Below are 17,032 nucleotides of genomic sequence, written 5' to 3' on the forward strand. Positions count from 1 at the left end.
AAGCCCAGACCATTTTCAGACCAAAACAGAAATCAAAATGAAAGGTTCCATGGCAACATTTCCCCTGGGGAGGCGATCATGATAGGAAGAAACAGTGAGAACAAAAGCAGAAGTGCTTACAAAATGTAGAAATCCCCCAAACAGTACATCTGATCTCACCTAAAGAACAGAAACTGCAATGCAAAGTCACAGTGTTTGTCATTTGTTCATTTGCTTAGATGCATTTCCATGAGGCTAGAGATCTACTCTAAAATGGACTGTCCAAACCAGGAGAACGACCCTATCTCCTGTCAATGCCAATGCAGGAGGCTGAAGGAGGTCACCATACAACGCTTATGCCTGTAGTAAAGCTCTGAGAGACATAGACAATACGATGAATGATCAATCCTGGGTTGTATCTGCAGTACAAATCTTGACATTTATTTTTTAGATTTGTTTGGACGCTCCACTGGGCTCCCTAGCTGTAATCATCAGGTCTAACATTGGCCTGCGACTGGCACGCCTTACATGATGTCATATCACTCTGTGGTTGGCTGCGGCGATGTCAAACCAGATGTTTATAGTAAGGGAGCCCAGCGGAGCATTGTAGGCCTGGAGGAGAAGGAGCGGAGATCCAATACTGGAAAGCAGGTAAGTGGGCTTCCCTTTACAGGTCTGGCCATGTGTGGGGTTTGCCAAACCCCCCAATGAAATATAAAATGCACCACATATAAAATGAGTTCTTGTATGTAGCACTTTGTCATGTATTTGGCCCTAGTGATGTTTGGGAGGTTTCTTTTTGTCCAGTACACAGCATAAGCATTTGCTTCGGCTTTCTCCCATAGGTTGCTCAGTAGGACTATAGATGTTCAAAATGTTGCAAAACAAAAATACATTAAAAAAAATTTCATAAAATGCTTGAAATGCATGGTGCATCATGTCACACATCTCACTGTTTAGGCAGCTATTGATGAAGAGTTCCTTTATACTATTAGGGCAGCTTCACACACAGCATTGTGTTTTTTGGCACTTTCCACACAGTGTTTTCAGCCAAAGCCCGAAGTAGATGCAAAAGAAACGGGAAATATAAAAAGAAGGAAATAAACTTCTCCTTCCTGCTCAATCTACTTTTTGACTTTGGCTGAAAAAAACTGGATCAAAACTGTAGTAGTGTTTTTCCAATAAATTCTGCGAAACCACCCTTACTTCATTTTTGGATCAACTGAAATGAAAACAACTAAAAGAATCCACTCAAGATTATCCTATTTATTTCCACCTCAAAATGACAAACATTTCCTCTCAATCTAGCATTGGGTCTATTTTTGACAGACTGCCAAGAACACCATACAACTGGCTCTGGATTAAAGGACTTTCACCATTTCTGAAAATGGATTGTCCAGAGGGGCAACATTTTTAGTCAAGCATTCAGAGTGATTTGGAACAGATACTCACCCTCACCGATCCCCTTCCACTCTCATTCCGATGCTTATTGGGTCCTGGCTCGACACCCAAAGTGGTAGGAGATGACTCCTCAGGAAATCACTGGCCCCTGCGGTGACCCACCTCAGACAGTGGCTCTTTCATGGTATTGGACCAGAAAGGGAAGATCACAGGGACACGGTAAGAGGGTCGGTGAAGGTAAGTATCTATCAGTATGGCTTTTTTTAACCACTCTGAAAACATTGACTTGCCGTGGAAGCTACGGCCAGTCAGAGATTTCCCTGCAACAGTATTAAAGAGTGGTAATTTTGATGAATGGGCGACCACGTTATATACAAGCTGCTCAAGTTCACTCATACAGAGCGTCTCAGTGTTCAGGCTCACTGGGGTGCCTTGGCTGGGGGCTACCCTCTCTATCTTGGCAATAGTTCCTGAAAAAAGAGGCAGGTGAGCATTTTGTATATTTTTATATCTGTCGGGGTGAATCTACTAGGTGCAGCTCCATCTGCATCATGTAACTGTGTTCTTCATCCTATTCATCTAGTTCAGGAGAGGAAGTCATATACAACAGCATCACTCTACACATCCTACTGGTAAAACATGGCCGACTCTAACTGAGCACACACAATTATTTGAGGATATATATATATATATATATATATATATACACATACATACATACACACACACACACACACACATACCCCGGTATATATCACGGCAGGAGACATCTATGGAAACTATTTAGACAAGGGGAGCTTCCTTGTCCTGTTTACGGCAGATTAGAAATAACAGCTTATGTGACCAGAAGCATTCATTCTGTGGGTGTCTGTGTCATGGCTGTCTGAATTGTACATAAATGTCGGTAAAACAGACACTCTCTTGCTTATTTGCACGAATGATGATTTACCCTCGAAATAAAAGAGGGGCTGTCGGCAATCCTGACAAGTCTGTTTTACTAAATATTTGTATTCCCCATGTAATAATTCTGTTGTGTTATTCCTCTATTATTCCTCCAGGAAATGTATTAATAAATTGACAATGTGGAGTTATGATTCCACTTGTCAAAAGAGGCGTGTCCTTCCACTGCCTGCTCTGACTGGATAGTGTGAGAGTGTGTAGGGACACCCCCCCAACTTTCAACATCCCCATTGTCGATTTATTCAAGGGAACCAGTCATCACCTTTATGCTGCCCATACTGACGACAGAATAAAGTAGACAGGGGAGTTGATTTCATCAGTCTGTCATTTAAAGGGAGTCTGTCACCACATGTGGACATTATAGACCGCTTACATAGCGTTCTGGCATAACTTTAGATGAATCAAATGGTACCATTGTTGCGTTCTTCTGCGGTTCACCTGCAGCAAAAACAGGCTTTTATTCATATGTAAATGAGGGCTTGCAAGAGCCCAGGGGCTGCGTTAACTTCCTTGGAGCCCAGCCTGCTCATCCTCTTTTGTTAAAGAGGACATTTCATCGGTCCAAACACTGTGAACTAAGTATCATGACATATACAGCTGCGCCCAGGGATCTCACTGCACTTACTATTATCCCTGGGCACCGCTCTGTTCTCCCTTTGTGTCCTCCGGTATGTTCGGGGACTTGGTTATAGTAGGCGGAGACTTAGGGGACTTGGTTATAGTAGGCGGAGTCTGCCCTTGTTCTGCCGGGTGTCTCCTTCTCCTAGGCTGTAGAGCTGGCCAATCACAGACCTCACAGCCTGGGAGGTTTATTCTGCCAGGCTGTGAGTTCTGCGATGCGATTGGCCAGCGCTACAGCCTAGGAGAAGGAGACGCCCAGCAGAACAAGGGCAGTCTCCTCCTACTATAACCAAGTCCCTGAACATACCGGAGGACATAACGGGAGAACGGAGCGGCTCCCAGGGATAATAGTACATGCAGTGAGATCCCTGGGCGCCGCTGTATATGTCATGATACTTAGTTCACAATGTTTGGACCGATGAAAGGTCCTCTTTAATATCCCCGCCCCAGCCTCGGCCCGCCCTCCTCTTCCCTTGCGTCCTCCTCTCCCAGTTTGGCCAGGGCCTGTGCACTGCGATGCCCACTGTGGGCAAAGCTTGGCTGAAGCATGCGCCGTGGCTGAGCCGTCATTTACATCTAAAGTTATTCCAGAACGCTATGTAAGCAGTCTATAATGTCCAAATGTGGTGACAGACTCTCTTTAAAAATTAAGTGGTTGCCGAGAACCAACATCACAATCATTGCAGACTGGACCTGGAAAGAGTCACGGCCGCCTGAGAAGAGCCATGGTTATTAATGAATTCCTGCTCTCCCTGCCCACCTGCTGATGATTGACAGTCTTCTACCTAGTTTTCTAGATGGGTGGGGAGAGCAGGAGATGATGAATAACCAGGACTCTTCTCGGGTAGATTTGTTCCTTTTTTAAGACCTGGGCTGCAATGATTATGATGCTGGTTCTCAGCAACCACTTACTTTTAGCTCCTGAGTGACACACCACTGAAATCAGCATTTCTGTCACTACTTTATGCTGCCCACAGTGAGGTCAGTATAAGGTTAATGACAGGTTCCCTTTCAGAAAATTCCAGCAGGAATAACAAAGCAGCAGAATGCAGTGTTCCAAGAAAGGATACTCCAGAATTGTTATGGGGAATTCATGTATTTAATAAACAGAGGTCTTCTTAACCCTTTCTACCCCGGGCCAGTTTTCACCTTCCTGCCCAGGCCATCTTTTGCAAATCCAACATGTGTCACTTTATGTGGTAATAACTTTGTAACTATTTTATTTATCCAAGCCATTCTGTTTTCTCATGACACATTGTACTTCATGATATTCATAAATTTGAGTCAATATATTTCACCTTTATTTATGAAAAAATCCCAAATTTACCAACATTCATCATATGTCTACTTTATGTTGGCATAATTTAGTAAATGTCTTTTTTTTTTTTTTTAGGACGTAAGAAGGCTTAGAATTTTAGAAGCAATTCTTGAAATTTTTAAAAAAGTTTTTAAGGACCAGATCAGGTCTGAGGTCACTTTGTGGGGCTTACATAGTGGAGACCACCCATAAATTACCCCATTGTAGAAACTACACCCCTCAAGCTACTCAAAACTGATTTGACAAACTTTGTTAACCCTTTAGGTGTTCCACAAGAATTAACGGAAATGGAGATGAAATTTAAAAATGTTACTTTTTTGGCAGATTTTCCATTTTAATAATTTTTTTTCTTTAATACATCGAGGGTTAACAGCCAAACAAAACTCAATATTTATTACCCTGATTCAGCAGTTTACAGAAACACACCACATGTGGTTGTAAACTGATTTACGGGCACATGGCAGGGCGCAGAAGAAAAGGAGCGCTGTATGGTTTTTGGAAGGCAGATTTTGCTGGACTGGTTTATAGATGCCATGTCCCATTTTAAGCCCCCTGATGCAACCTTACAGTAGAAACTCCCAAAAAGTTACCCCATTTTGGAAACTAGGTGATAAGGTGCCAGTTTTATTGGTGCTATTTCAGGGTACATATGATTTTTAATTGTTCTTTATTATGTTTTTGTGAGGCAAGGTAACAAAAAATCTTGGCACCGTTTTTATTTTTTGTTATTTACAACATTTATCTGACAGGTTAGATCATGCGCAATTTTTTTATAGAGCAGGTTGTTACGGACGCAATGATGTAAAATACAGTGGATATAAAAAGTCTACACACCCCTGTTAAAATCTCATGTGTCTGTGCTGTACAAAAATGAGACAAAGATAAATCATTTCAGAACTTTTTCCACCTTTAATGTGACCTATAAACTGTACCAGTCAATTGAAAAACAAACTGAAATCTTTTAGGTGGAGGGAAGAAAGCAAAAAAAAAAAAACTAAAATAATGTGGTTGCATAAGTGTGAACACCCTCTATAACTGGGGATGTAGCAGAGGGTGTAGATGTGTTCAGAATTAAGCAATCACGTGTAAAATAGTAGTCAGCATACACCTGCCATCATTTAAAGTGCCTCTGATTAACCCCAAATAAAGTTCAACTGCTCTAGTTGGTCTTTCCTGAAAATTTCTTAGTCACATCCCACAGCAAAAGCCATGGTCCACAGAGAGCTTCCAAAGCATCAGAGGGATCGCATTGTTAAAAGGTATCAGTCAGGAGAAGGCTACTAAAGAATTTCTAAGGCATTAGATATACCATGGAACACAGTGAAGATAGTCATCATCAAGTGGAGAAAACATGGCAGTGACATTACCAAGAACTGGAAGTCCCTCTTAAATTGATGAAAAGAGAAGAAAACTGGTCTGGGAGGCTACCAAGAGGCCTACAGCAACATTAAAGAGCTGCTGGAATATATGGCAAGTACTGGCTGTGTGGTACACGTGACAACAATCTCCTGTATTCTTCATATGTCTGGGCTATGGGGTAGAGGGGCAAGACGAAAGCCTTTTCTTACGAAGAAAAACATCCAAGCCAGGTTACATTTTGCAAAAAAATCTCCCAAAAGCATGTGGGAAAAGGTGTTATGGTCTGATGAAACCAAGGTTGAACTTGTTGGCCATAATTCCAAAAGATATGTTTGGCGCAAAGGCGCAAAAACAACACTGCACATCACCAAAAGAACACCATACCCACAGTGAAGCATGGTTGCCACCATGCTTTGGGGCTGTTTTCTTCAGCTGGAACTGGGGCCTTAGTTAAGCTAGAGGGAATTGTGAACAGTTCCAAATACCAGTCAATATTGGCACAAAACCTTCAGGCTTCTGCTAGAAAGCTGAACATGAAGAGGAACTTCATCTTTCAGCATGACAACGACCCAAAGCATACATCCAAATCAACAAAGGAATGGCTTCACCAGAAGATTAAAGTTTTGGAATGACCCAGCCAGAGCCCAGACCTGAATCTGATTGAAAACCTGTGGGGTGATCTGAAGAGGGCTGGGCACAGGAGATGCCCTCGCAATCTGACAGATTTGGAGTGTTTTTGTAAAGAAGAGTGGGCAAATCTTGCCAAGTCAAAATGTGCCATGCTGATAGACTCATACCCAAAAAGACTGAGTGCCGTAATAAAATGAAAAGGTGCTTCAACAAAGTATTAGTTTAAGGGTGTGAACACTTATGCAACCATATTATTTATTTTTATATTTTTTCTTCCCTCTACCTAAAAGATTTCAGTTTGTTTTTCAATTGAGTTGTACAGTTTATAGGTCACATTAAAAGGTGGAAAAAAAGTTCTGAAATGATTTGTCTCTTTTTTACAGCACAAAAACCTGACATATTAACAGGGGTGTGTAGAATTTTTATATCCACTGTATGTCTACTTTGTTTGTTTGTTTCAGTTTTACATAATAAAGCATTTAAAAATAAAAAAATGTTGTTTTTGTGTCTCCATTTTCTGAATGCCTTATTTTTTGTCTTTTTCTGCCGATTTCCTTTTGCAGGGACTCGATTTTTGCAGGAAGAGTTGACGTTGTTATTGGTACCATTTTTGGGTACATATGATTTTTTGATCATTCATTATTACACTTTATGGAGCAAGGTGACCAAAAAGATTTGTAATTTTGGCACAGTTTTTATTTATTTTTCCAGCGTTCACCTGAGGGATTATGTCATGTGATACACCGTATTTTTATAGAGCAGATTGTTACGGACATGGCAATGCCTAAAAGGTATACTTTTTCTTATTTAAGTTTTACACAATAGCATTTTTTAAACAAAAAAAAATAATATGTTTTAGTGTCTCCATAGTCTGGGAGCCATAGCTTTTTTATTTTTTGACTGATTGTCTTAGCGCCAACCAAATTAACCTATTTTGGGGGGGCATACGCCTTTTTGATCGCTTGGTGTTGCAATTTTTGTGATGTAAGATGACAAAAAATAGCCTTTTTTTATACAGTTTAAATTTTTTACGGTGTTCATCTGAGGTGTTAGGTCATGTGATATTTTTATAGAGCTGGTTGTTACGGTCGCGGCGATACCTAATATGCATAATTTTTTTTACTTATTTCACTTTAACACAATAATAGCATATTTGAAACAAAAAAATCTGTTTTAGTGTCCCCATAGAGAGCTATAGTTATTTTTTTTGGTTTTTTTTTAGCGATTTTCTTATGTAGGGGCTAATTTTTTGTGGGATGAGATGACAGTTTTATTGGTATAATTTTGTGGGACATACGCCTTTTTGATCGCTTTGTGTTGCACTTTTTGTGATGTAAGGTGAAAAAAATTGCTTTTTTTTTTAATGGTGTTTATCGGACAGGGTGGATCATGTGATATATTTAAAGACCCGGTTGTTACGGACACGGTGATACCTAATATGTGTTTTTTCAACAAAAATTATATTTTTTATTATAAAATCAGGGCAAAAGGGGCGTTTTTTCTTTTTCACTTGAAACAATTTTTTTATTAAAAACACAGTTTTTAACTTTTTTTACACTTTATTTCTGACTTTAACTTTTGGGGGTCTGATCCCCTCTGCAATGCATTACAATACGTCTGTATAGTAATGCATTGCCTGTTCGTGTATTACACTGAGTAATTCACTAACAGGTTGCCTAGGAGACCCAGCCTGAAGCTGAATCTCCTGGGCACCCGTAGAAGGCAGGTCCTGATGCCGTGCAAGGCATTGGGCAGCCTCTGCATGGCATTGGGCTGCCTTCTCACCCATCGGGTCCCCACCACAGCAGCAAACCCCTTCTATGTCGCGGTCAGCGCTGACCGGGGCATAGAAGGGGTTTATGCGCCGGCATGTTTTCACTGATGCCGGCGCATACAGAAGGGGTCCGGCTAGCGGGAACAGCCGGTCCCCTGCAGCTGATCGTAACAGTACGGCGCTGGGTCGGTAAGTGGTTAAAGGGGTTTTCCCATCTTACACATTTTTGTATAACTTCCTCTGAGACCTACACCTATCTCCAGAATCGGGGTTCCCAGCCGCTGTGAACAGGTAGGTAGCCAGACAATTTCAGCCATAATGTGACTGCTTGTAAATGAAAATTACTCCTAAAACATCGGATAGCAGGGACTCCCTGATCTAGTCTGCACAAACTCATTGAATTATATCAATGCAGCTTGTAACCACATGTAAATTGCGCTGGGGTCCTAGGTTCAAATACAACCAAGGTCAATATATGCATGGGGTTTGTATGTTCTTCTTGTGTTTGCAGGGGGTGTTCTCCCGTTTCCTCCCACACTCCAAAGAAATGCTGATAGGGAACTTAGATTGTGAGCCCCATTGGGGATGGCGAGTGATGATAATCTGTATAAAGCGCTGTGGAATATGTCAGCGCTATATAAGTAAAATAAATATTTTCCACAGTCTCTGCCAATATCTGGTCTGAACCCTGAAATGAATATCCTGTACAGTCTATTACTCTCTTTTTCCATCAATGAGTTACTGTAAAGTGACGTCAGTGCTTCACTAACTGCAGCTGGCTTCCTGTGCTTTTTCTTTTTTCTCACTCGACTGCTTCTGTTGATTTCCACGTTCTCTGTGCTTCATCTGCCTTAGCATAGTATCTGCTGAGCACTTAGGCACTGATGACATTTATGTTTACACAGTTACTGTGCAGTTTAACACTTCCACATGTTCATTTGTGCACCAATAAAATCAATCTGATAAATAATAACTAATGCTGGAGATGCAGAGGTGGACCTGGTAGTCTTCTACTGACACTACTCAACATTGAAACTACAACACCAAGAAGGACAAGCCATAAGGTCATGCAAATCGAGGTAGTAGCACCTAGCTCCAACCTGTGGCATGTGGAAGGGGCATAAAAGCCAGGCTGAAGGAATGTTTGTTTAGCCACATGAAACTTCAGTCATGTGGGATGATTGTGTGAAGCCTCCTGTTCTTTGATCTGACAATTATCTTCACTTGTAATAAACTGAGAGAGACAGAATCCTTAAATTTAGAGATCTTGGTTTATCAGTACAGCAGACTGCTATGCACCTAGGCCAAGGTGTCAGCATTGTTCAATGTTGTGTGTCCCGGTGGTTGGGAGAACAACAATTAAATGGAATGACAGAAAGAGGTGCACAGAGGTGAAACTGGTCTGATTAGAAGAATGGCGCGTAGAGATTGATTCTGTGCTGAAAGTGAAATATGTCACATCCCAAGTCTAGGATATCAAACAGTGTCTACAACAAACCATCAGAAGGCATTTGCACAACACTGGGCTTCTGAGCCAGATGTCCATCTACAGGTCTACTATTGATCTCACCCTACTGCTCTCCAAGGCTATCATGGTGCACATCAAGATAAGAATGGAGGTCTATCTTTATCAGCAATGAATCCTGCTTTTGTCTCAGGAAACAATGATAGCCAGAGATTGGTCTAGAGACTACATGGACAACTCCTTGAATAGCCCTTCACAAGGTAATTTTAGGGTATTTCTATGAATCGGTATCTATGTAGCTGTTTGTAAATACTTTTATATTTTTCTATATTTCTAATTATATATTATTGAGGTAAGATCATTGTATATGAAGGTTTATTTAAGGAACCTGGCAGAATTATTTGCACCGCAATCTGCACTTTTCCCCACTCATGTCAGGTCTGTTTTAGGCTACTTTCACACTAGCGTTCTGCTGTCCGCTCGTGAGCTCCGTTTGAAGGAACGCTTCCGTCCAGCCCTGGTGCAGTCTGAATGGATGCGGATCCGCTTAGACTGCATCAGTCTGGCGGCGTTCAGCCTCCGCTCCGCTCGCCTCCGCACGGCCAGGCGGACAGCTGAACGCTGCTTGCAGCGTTCAGCTGTCCGCCTGGCCGTGCGGAGGCGTGCGGATCCGTCCAGACTTACAATGTAAGTCAATGGGAACGGATCCGCTTGAAGATGACACCATATGGCTCAATCTTCAAGCGGATCCGTCCCCCATTGACTTTACATTGAAAGTCTGAACGGATCCGCTCAGGCTACTTTCGCACTTAGAATTTTTTCTAAGTTATTAATGCAGACGGATCCGTACTGAACGGAGCCTCCGTCTGCATTAATATGATCGAATCCGTCCAGAACGGATCCGATCAAACGCAAGTGTGAAAGTAGCCTTAGGCGTAGAAAATGGTCTAAATTTAAGCTAGCAAGCATGCGCTGAAGTTATGTAGAGGCCGGCAGGGGTTAATAACTAAATTAATGAACCCCTATATTTTCTAAGCCTACAGACCTTATTTTACCCATTAAAAGCCTCAGGGAAGCCATCAAAAATCCAGAATCATTCTTAAAATTTCTTCCTTTCAATGTGAAAGTATTGTGATGAAGAACATCCTATACAAGGAAGGGATCATGCACATAAACAATGGCTTATATCTGCTAACAGGTTTGGTGAGCAACCATGGGAATATGAAATTACCCACTGCCTCTTGTGCCATTATTTGCATCTTTTCTCACTAATAAAAAGCAGCAATCACAGAGTCACTCGGGGACCACTGAAATACCTAGCCCCTGCTTTTCCTTCTCCAATCTATAGGGATTCTTCAGTTAGTCAGTTCGGTATCTGCTACCTCAGAGTATAGTCCTAGTCTTGCTTTGAACAATATCCTGAGGGATTCTCAGCAGTAACTGGAGATGTTTCTTCTTCACCCACCCACACAAAATGCTCATCATTGTGCACACATACAGCTATTCCCCTTTTGCCGTAGTTTACTTACTTACAGGACCCGCCAATTAAAATCTATTCATATCTCCTCTGAACAGGCACAGCTGGTTGTTACTCTGGTACATTTCTGGATCTGCTCCTGACATCAGCAGAAGCTGAGGGCAGTGCTATTTAAAGTCCATCCATATAGTAATAACAGCTTGCACACTTTAGGGTTCTTGGGAAGCTGACGCCCTTTCCTTACTCTACCCAGACAAGGTTTTTCTCTTGGAATAACATTGGCTTTACACCTGTCCCTAAACACGCATGTTATCAACCACTGACAGTTCAAGCTGGCACAGAGATATACACAGTCGAGTCACATTATTCTGACTATATCCAGAGTAACCACCATGTGCAGCAGCTAGATGGGCTGGGGTGACTCAATAAGGTCCAGGTAGGTTGTCACAGGTATCTGGATGCATGCTGACTGCAGTGCATCCCACAGGTACTCGAGGTCCCGTGGGTGAGGATGCATACGAACATGATGAATGAGGTGGTCTCACAGATGCTTAATTGGGTTCAAGTCTGGGGAATTAGGGATCCAGGGTAGTACTTTGAAGTCAAGGTCATGCGCTACCAAGTAATGTCGGACATTTTTAGCCACACTGTCTTGCTGGAAGACAATCAGCATGTATGGGTGTATAGGATCTGCCAGGATGGATTCATACCCAAATCAGTTCAGAGTGCCTTCCATATGGATGGGTGGCCCAGAGAACACCACAAAAACATTCCCCAGACCATAACCCTGTCACCACCAGCCTGTGTTCTGGTTGCAGGGTATTTGTTCTCTGATGTTTCCCTGACACGCCAACGTCCATCCATTCAATGAAGAAGAAAACATCAATCATTGGAGAAGGCAACCCTTTGACAATTAGCAAGGGTCCAATTCTGATACTGCTGCTAAAATTGAAGTTTTTCTGCTGATGCAATGTTGTTAGCAGAGGTGCAGTGACCACCCATCTGCTTCGGAACATCATACACAGTGGGATTCTCTGAACTATTGCTTTAGGCCTCATGCACACGGCCGTTGTTTGGGTCCGCATCCGAGCCGCCGTTTTGGCGGCCCCGTTAAAAAAATATAACATGTCCTATTTACATTGCCGGCGCCCGTTCTGCAAATTGCGGAAGGCGACACGGGCAGCTTCCGTTTTTTGCAGATCCGCGGTGTGACTTAGACACACATGTGGAAGCAAATAATGTGACTTGCCTATGTATCACTTTAGATAAATCTGCCAGTCTTTTATTAGCTAAGTGTGGACATAAAAATATCTTTGAAAGCTACTTGATACCTCTGCTTTCCACCATCTAAAGGTCTCTTTACACGGGAAGTGTTCCTTCCCAACAATCTGCTGCTTGCTAGTGGAGGAGACCACTGTACTTACATGCAGCGATCTTCTCCATAATAAAATCCCATCGCTCTTCCTCATACTGTCTCGTTGTTTGCCAACAGCAGATCGGTTTACAGAGCATGATCGGCTCCCGGCAAACGCAATTTGTTTTGTGCGCACAAACGATTTGATCACCCGATAAATTAGCATTTTGCTTGTTCATCGGGTAATTGGCAGTACATTTACACCGCCAGATATCTTTAAGATTCTCGGCTCATGTAAAGGGCCCTTTAGTCATTATTGCATAAAGTACGGTAATTGCTGCTATTACATTTGCATTAATTGGAATGAACTGTGTAGCCATAGTCAGCTATCTCTGGTAGTCCCAGAGGTCGCAATAACACCTGTACAAGCATCATAGACTCCTGTTCAGGCTGTTTGACTCTCTGAAAAAGTCTAAGGTGTACCAATATGTCTTAGAGTCTAGACTTTCACCTTACATTCAGCAGCATAGGGAACGGCAGAGGCAGCGCAGTGATGCTGCCTGTGCCAGAAGTAACCAATAGCAAAGCTCCATACAGTAAGGAGCTTTGCTATTGGTTAGTAAGGGTGGGCGTCAGAGTGATACAGCACCCTGCAGCAGGGGAAGACAGCGGGAGCTGACAGGAGGAGGGGCCGGCTCCCGAGTCCCAATGTATGAGAGCGGGGGCAGTGCTGGGTCGGCAAACATGGCGTGGAGCTGAAGAGGAATGGAGTGGTGGACCACTGCAGGGGAGCCCGGAAATTCAGTCTGGCCTGCAACACAAGCTGAAAGTGCAGCAATGTATCCATATGTGTAATGTATGTAATGCAGTGTGTGATCTACACACTGCACCACATACATCACACACTGATGTATGTAGTGCAGCGTGTGTGATGTACTGTATGTGCTGCAGTGTGTAGTAAATGCACAGCAGGCTACTATAGCCAAGTGATAAAGTGCAGGGAAGATCCCCCATATTGGACTGGACTTTATCACTTTGCCATAATTGCTTCATGTTATTTAGACCAGTATAATGGTTTCCTACATACCCACCTCTTAGGCCCCATTCACACCACCACTATTTATTTCTGTTAATGTATACATTTTTTTTCCCCGCAGGATGGGAAATCGTAGTGTACCATGTCTTTCCATTCTGCAAAGTCCAGGAAAAAATTCATTTTTTGTATAATGGAACGTTGGGACTGATGGGATCCAGTCAGTTTCTGTTTGGGATCCTCTCTTTTTACCAGACAAAAAAGTAAGGATTTTTTTGTCCAGTCTTTTTAACAAAATCTGTGATGGAGGCTCCAAACAAGTGCAGGCTACGTATTATGTATTTAAAATTACTTCAACTTTCGTACTCCTCCTCGGCTAAAATTACTCCTCAAAAATGGTAAGAGGAGTATTTTTATTCTTCCGGAAAAAAATGCAGCACAACCTCTGGGTAATCCCATACAGATGAATAGAGCAGAAGTGCATGTGTGTTCCAATCAAATGGGGGTACACAGGGCCCCCAGCGGTCGGACCACTGACTATCTATCTATCTATCTATGGAATTGTCACCTTTATTGTATGTTTTGAATTTATGTCTCAAACACATTTGGTGCACAGGGAGATAAAAAAAAACCTTCAATTTCAACATTGTTTTTTGGACCTTTTTATGTTTATCATGTGGTATAAATAATAGGATAACTTCATTTTGTCGACCATTACCATTACGATGATTGCAAAATGTACCATATTTTTAACCATATAAGATGTCAGTGCCTCTTATGGGGCAAATACTAATGAGTGCTTCCATTATGGAAGCGCTCAGTACAGGAGGATCAGAAGGCAGTGATTGCAGAGCTCTCTGTGCGGGCTCTGTACTCACTGCTTCCTGGTCTTCCTTGGCTGCTCACTGTGCTGTGTACTACGCACAACATGAGGATGTCGGCACTCTGTGACCTCCCACTGCGTGGCGTCAGGTCAGGAAAACCTGGAGAAGCGCTGGGTCCCAGGAGCGGCCGCAGCGTCCATAGGGGAGTTATTTACATGGAGGTCTGATTGGGGGATTTATTAACATGGAGGTCTGATGTGAGGTCTGATTGGGGGTTTCAGAAACATTGGGGGTCTGATCTAAGGTCTGATTGGGAGTCTTGTTAACACTGGGGGTCTGACGAAAAATATTTTCTTTCTTATTTTCTTTCTCTAAAACCTAGGAGAGTCTTATGGGCAGGTGCATCTTATAGGGCAAAAATACAATATGTTTTCTTATAATACTTGCACAATAAAAACATGAGATTACAAAATAATTCGTTTTTGTGTTGCCGCATTCCTAGATCCATAACATTTTTCAGATGGTGTAACGGTGTGTGTGGGGTTTGCGTTTTGCTTTTTGAGGGATGATTTGTACGTAGTTACAATTGGTGCCATTTATTAAGTTTTTCGCATGTTAAATGAATACAATTATGCAGTTGCTTTTTATATATTGTCTGTGACCAATAAATAATGTATAAAGTTTATAGCCCTGATCCTTGCAGATGCTGTGTATCTAGGGTTGCTACATTTCCTGAAAAATAGTGGTTTACAAGGGTAAAAAGTGGTGTGGCTTATCACAGGCTCTTATTTGACATCAATGGTTAGTTCCTACTTTGAGTTTTGTGGGATTCTTGTTTAAAAATCAATACCTGTCATTTTTATAATATAATGCAGCCAAAACAATTGTGCAAAGGCCTCATGTGTGAACAGGTTTTATTAAATGAGCTTTTATGGAGAAGCAAATAACCACAAAGCCAGGAAAATGCATCCTAGCTAAGGGCTAATTTACATGACTGTGATGACATCTGTGACAAGATGGTCAATGGTTCATCCGTGAAGGTGTCCATGAAGAATCAGTGTTTGGTCCAGGCGTCCTTTTTTTGCCCTCTGTGTGTCATCCGTATTCCAAGACAGTGCTACATTAAAAATGTATTTCCAGAGCATTTCCTAGCAACAATCTGTGAAACAGATGCCATCCGTGTTGTGTCCATGTTTTTCATGGATGCATAGACTATAATGAGTGTTACGGACAGAAATAGGGCAAGCTTCTGCGGTGTAACCCTGGACCGTGGTAAATCATAGATGTGTGAATACACACATAAAAATCAATGGATACGCGTGCTGTTCGTGGAGAACACGGGCAGGACACATCTGTGATTTACTGACGTCTGAATAGGGCCTTACCTGGTTTGTTTTGCAAAACTAATGATTGCTCACAGCAGCAGTCTGACAGAAATACCCATTTGTGACAATCCGAGAACCAGTATGTTGTCTGATTGATAACATGCATAATAGTCAATGTTTCCTTAGAATAACAATTGCCTGATTTCCCAGAAAATCTGTGTATGGAAAATCTGTGCGTTCCTTGACCCCATTTTTTCTTTAAATAAATTTACTGACCGGTACCTGCACTACAGTATTATGGTTTGGTAGATGTCAAGGGTCATTATACCGTGTAGGCAATCTGTTTTCAGTTTTATGCTTTGCTGTTTTGTATAAATATATCAATAAAGTACATATGGAATATCTCTGGTATATTAAAATGAAACAAAAATAAACTTTATCAAACATAGCAAGAAAAAATGTCTTCAATGTAAACTCATTCACTCCCAATGTAATTTCAAGGCTTCCCATCTGTATAATCTAAAGCTAGCTAGGGGATCACAGTTTCTCAATGCCTTTTTGTACTTTTCCATTTTTTATGTACTGTTCTGTTGCACTTGTAGTTTTGCAGAGTTTTTTTTGTTGCTGCAAAAATAACAGCTCCTAAAGTTAGCTATAATAAATGTGAAGCACAGCCCACACAAGTGTTTATTTTTTTTCTACTTATGTTCTTCTTAATTTGGGTGGCTTTTTTGTGTTTCTGGCTTTCCTTCCCTATAGAGGAAAATCACCAGATTTCTGCCTTTATTTGCACCAGAAAACTGGTATAAATGAAGATGACTTTGTCTCAGCTGCTAGCTACATCCCTCTTCACGTCCCCTTTTAGAAAAGAGACGGGGGGTTCATAAAAAGAGGCACTTGCAACTTTTTTGCCGCAAGTGAGATGATAAACACAAAACAGCAGCAAAAACACAGGTGGCAAAAAAAAAAAAAAAAAAAATACAAAAGCTTAGTTGCCATATTGCGGTCCGCAATACACTGGTGCCGTTCCGTGGCCGTTCCGCATCACGGATGCAGACCCATTCACTTTAATGGGTCCGCAAATCCGGAGATGCGGAATGGTGTTTCGTCCCATACTTCCGTTCCGCAAAAAGATAGAACATGTCCTATCTTTATGGGGAACGGCCGGATCGTGGACCCATTTAAGTGAATGGGTCCGCTATCCGCTGCGGCTGCCCCACGGACTGTGCTCGTGAATTGCGGCCCGCATTTTGCGTGCCGCAGCATGACTACTGGGCGCACACGCCTGTGGGAAAGAGGCTGTATTCTATTTTTTTGGGTTTTTTTGGGGGGGGGGGGGGGGGAAATGCCAGAGCCAAATGGATGTGTGTAAGGATCCTAGCTGCAATAAAAAAAATTGTTTTATGTGAATATGTTTTTTTCTTTTCTTTTGCAAATCTGATGGTTGCCCTTGAAAACAGACTGTAGTTTATTGCCATTCTGCTTTCAAGCGTGATCTAAGTTTGGTTTATA

The 17,032-nt window shown here is 42.0% G+C and overlaps 1 protein-coding gene across 4 annotated transcripts in view; it reads right to left on the reverse strand.

Moving 5' to 3' along the window:
• Window positions 1–17,032, reverse strand: part of PHACTR2 (phosphatase and actin regulator 2) — a 336,884-nt gene that overhangs the window by 52,957 nt on the left and 266,895 nt on the right. The window lies entirely within an intron of this gene.

This window comes from Bufo gargarizans, chromosome 4, assembly GCF_014858855.1.
Source record: "Bufo gargarizans isolate SCDJY-AF-19 chromosome 4, ASM1485885v1, whole genome shotgun sequence".
Taxonomy (NCBI): domain Eukaryota; kingdom Metazoa; phylum Chordata; class Amphibia; order Anura; family Bufonidae; genus Bufo; species Bufo gargarizans.